This window comes from Podarcis gaigeae (genome assembly GCF_964106915.1).
Source record: "Podarcis gaigeae genome assembly, chromosome: 6".
NCBI lineage: Eukaryota > Metazoa > Chordata > Lepidosauria > Squamata > Lacertidae > Podarcis > Podarcis gaigeae.
Genome location: NC_139682.1, coordinates 48,975,569 through 48,980,133, shown reverse-complemented (window position 1 = coordinate 48,980,133; position 4,565 = coordinate 48,975,569).

Here is a 4,565-nt window from a genome sequence, read left to right as displayed (position 1 = left end):
TGTGAAATGTGTAGATTGTCTGATGTGTTTCACTGTGCAGATAAAAATCAGAAAGTTGTTAATCGGATAAGTTCTTGCAGAAAACATTTCCAGTGCTTGTTGAAATACCAGCTACTATGAAATTCTACTTTTGGTCATGGGGATGACTTGAGGGTGTTCATTTTCTGTGCCTTTTCCCATTTCTTGCATTGACCTGAACATTTGCTCTGCCCTTTTTATTAAAGGCCTTATGCAAAGTCAATATGCAATGAAGAAAACTGCTGAGCTGTGTTTTCTCAAGTTTGTAGTTGGTTATTCCAGGTGCATAGTTGATCTGTGTGGATATTAAAGCCATTTAAAATAAAAATGAATAGAAGGAGGACAAGTTCACAGCTCATGGCTCTGCGATCTTCCCTATGCATGTTCAGCAAAATATCTATGCACATTCAAATAGCATGAGTGATCAGGAGCAAATCCATTGATCATGCTTACAGAGCCTAGATGTGTGTCCTCCTCCTCCTCCTCCTCCTCCTCCTCCTCCTCCTCCTCCTCCTTTCTTCTTTCACTCATAGCCAAGCAAGAGTGCCTTCCATGAACACGGTCTTAACGGTGAGTCCATAAGGGACTATGGAGGCCAATTCTGGATCCACACGTCCTTCCACAGTGGGGAAGTGTACTATGCACAGATTATTTATGCATTCCTTTTTATCATGTCCTTCCTCCAAGAACTACATGCTCCCCCTCCCTCACCTCCATTTGATCATCATAATAGGAGGTAGGAGACACTAGTCCAAGGTCACCCAGTGAGCTTCATAGCTGAGTAGGTATCTGACCCAGGTCTGCCTAGTCCTAGTCGAGTGCCCTAACCATGACACAACACTGGTTCTTATGTTGAGCAGATACATGAAGGGAGAGTCGTCATGTGGAATCTTATTTCTCCCACTTCATGCTTTACATGATCACAACATGTGTTAAGTCTTTCTTCTCTTACACCATGTTGCAATGGGGTAAACACTTCCCTAGGAGTAAGTCTCCATTGAACTCAATGGGATCTAATTTTGAGTAAACATGCATAGGATCGTGCTGTATAATCCAACCTTTTTTGTGTTAACCAAGATACTATTGCACTCCCCAAGGTGCCCTTGAAATGCTGTTAGGAAGCATCTTGTCTTCTCTGGCATTGGATACAGATGGGATCTGATTCTGAGTCTCCTGAAGTTGCGCATTGCATTACTTTAAAAGCTTTACATCAGTTTTTACTCCTGCCATATCAGCTCTTTTTGCAGAGGTGCAGTGTAGATTGCATTTGCCAACCACTTCTAGAAGCAAAAGTTATACCTGAGCAGTGTCTATAGCAGCACAGCAAGCAGAAAACTTTTCTTTTGTAGAGACAACACACTGTTTTTGTGGAGGGCAGGTTAGGGGCTATTCTGTTTTCAATAAAGAACTATTTTGTCCCTATTTTGACATATTGTACGTCAGGAGAACAGGAAATAATCAGCTTTTCTGCTTAGAGCTAAGGCTTCACAGACTGTACATCCATCTTTATCAGGTAATTTCAAAGCACAGCATAGCAGGCTACAAAGAACACAGTATATTTTAAGAAAAATAAGGGCAATATCTTAATGAGGCCAACTAAAATGTCACACGACAGTGTGCAGGTTTTTAAGTTCTGTAGAACTCTTCATCAACCTAGATGGTAAACAAAGCAGGGAATGGGGGCTGAGTATCATGAAAGGCAATTCAGAAATTCAACTACAGGCTAATCCCATTGAGTTAATGGCAGTAAATCTGCTTAAATCAAAGTGTTCTGTCTTGGTGGATTTGCAAGCAGTGGCCTAAAGACACAGTCCATTGGGACGTTGTACTGTATTTTGCAGCCTCAATGAAAAGAACAGAAACTATGGAGGAACACTCAGCCATGCAGCTCACTGGGTGACCTTGTGCCTGTTACTGTCTCTCAGCCTAAACTGCCTCAAGATGCTGTAAGGATAAAATGGGAAGGGAGAGAGCCATATACACTGCCCTTAGTTCATTGGAAGAAAGGTGGGATGTAAATGTAATTAATGAAAATGAAGGTGATAATAAAATCTGGACTTCTCCAACTTTGTGTCCTTCAGAAGATGTTGAACTGCAGCTACCATCACCCCTGACCATTAGCCATGCTAACTGGGACTGATGGGAGTTGTATTCCAATAACTTCTGGAGAATCACACCCCTGCTTTACATACATGAATTTTTTTTTAATCTTCTGGGTTGTAATTGCAAGGGGTTGCTATTATTGAAGCATGCTGAAGCACCTTTGTGTCCTTGATCCCACTGTCAAAAATCTTATAAAAACATGCAGATATATAACTGCGGGGTCCGATAACAATTGAACAACTTGCTTAACAGCCAGTCTTTTCAGACTTCTTAATGTATTCATCCAAATGGCCTCTCAGGTCTCACTCACTCTCTCTCTTCCTCCTCCTACCTGAATTGCTAAGTTTTCCCTGGCAAAATAAGTGTCCTGTTCTCTACAGACCAAATGCCACCTGTGTAGTTCGGAGAACCTGGCATTTGGAGACAGGGACTGCCCAAGAGAACATAACCGACCGGGGGGCTTTTTAAAGAGAATGAGCCTAAAAGCTGAAAATAGGCAGGGCCTCGTGACAATGTCGGTGGGTGGACTTGTTTGGGTGGGACTGGCACGTTCGAGAAGCTGAGAAAATCTGTGGGTGTGAGCCGTGTGCTGGGTCAGAGGCCTGTTTCTGAAAGCTGAGAAGAAGTGGTGTGATAGTGAAATACATGCTTGTATGCAAGGCAGGAATACATTGCAACCAATACGTTGCAGTTTACACGTATGCCCATAGAAAGAAGACACTGCAGCCAACTACTAAAGCAACAACAACATAGGGCATGCCTAGTAGCCAAACCCCATGATTTTCTGGTATAACTGCAGGCTCCTTATGTTCAAGGCCACTTCTGAGGGCCTCCCAGCTTTCGGGAACAGCTTTTCAGCAAGCTGTAGTAAGAAGGGGGTGCTGGGCTTGGAAGGTACACATATAGAAGTTTCCATGCTGCCCTTTGAACCAAGGAACATAGGAAGCTGCCTTAACCTACACCAGACCTTTGGTCCATCTAGGTCATGATGGCTTATGCTGATCACTGCTTTCCAGCGGTCTTTTTCAACCCCACCTTGAAATGCTGGGGACTGAATATGAGATTATCAATCTATCTATTTGTTTGGCTGCATAAAGAGTTATTAGCAAGGATGCCTCTTTGTGTTTCTTTTAGTATTCCATCCTAAAATGATGCTGCTTCTGAAAAAGATGATGTCATATATTGTGGATAGGATCTGCAGGAGGGCAGGTGCCCAATCCCAGTGAAATTCAGTGAGAGATGGAGACCTTCATGGAAGAGGCCAGCAATTTAAGGCTCTGTTCCCCCACAAGCAGCAGATGAAATGGCAAACCTTTGTCTAAACTGTATCAATATAGACTATGTGTGTGCTTGTTTGTGTGTCACACAACTGGAAACTCTTCCATCCAAAACTATTCCCTGCGCACAAGAAATTAGATGCCAAGCAAAAGTATTCTGATCTCGTCTTCTCCCAAGTTTTCTATCTGTGTTTTGAGGTACTAGAATCTGGAAGCAGATTTACCAATTCTTTTGCTGTTTATGATGACCAGGTCTAAAAATCTGTAAGCAATCTATTACTTTTCAGCTTTCTTCAGCATCATTTATCAGGCGTCACACTACATCAAGGAATGGGGAGCCTGTGGCTCTCCAGATGTTGTTGGCCTCCAACTCCCATCAGACCCAGCCAACAGGGCTAACGTGTAAGGTAAGATGTCTCTTAGGTCACTGATTAATAATTGGCTTGCAAACCCCAGGATAGTTTTTGCAGTCATTATTAGAACTGTGGGCATTAGTTCCAGCTTGCAATGACCTTGACAAAACCAGAATAAAAGTTATCTTTGACTCACCTGTCTCTACATTTGAAGATTTTGGATCCACTAAGCCAGATGCATTTAAAAGAGATGCATTTCCTTCTTACCAGACTCTGAGCCCTCAGTTAGCAATGGGTCTATGGTGCTATAAAAGGTACAAGACTTGATCCCAGCTCGCTTCAGGTCAAATATATAATGCTATAGCCTTTTAGCCAAATTATCATAGACTGAGAGCATGAGGAAGGCTGGGTTTTTCCATTTTAGAGAGAACTGAGTCTGGAAATAGATGTTGCTGCCAGAGAAAACAGCAGCCCTGTGTCTCTTCCTCTCTCTGCTTTAGATTCATAGTATGGTGCATTTGTGATGAGGGAAGAAATTCATTTGGTTTGTATTTTCATTAGAACCTACTGAATTCAGACTTCCTGAATCAATATGCAAACCGGAATGCAAGGCATCTCTGAAATCCACACATCTCCAAATTTTGCAATGCAGTGCTCCAGCCAACCAAAGCATATGCACACAAATCCATATGTTAATAAAAATAATGTACCAAAATGCATTTTGGGGTTTTCACTTTCCCCTAGTTTACTTTTCTCTTGGTATGCATATTTTGCAGGACTGCAAACCAACATTCAGAGAAGTGCAAGTTTCAAA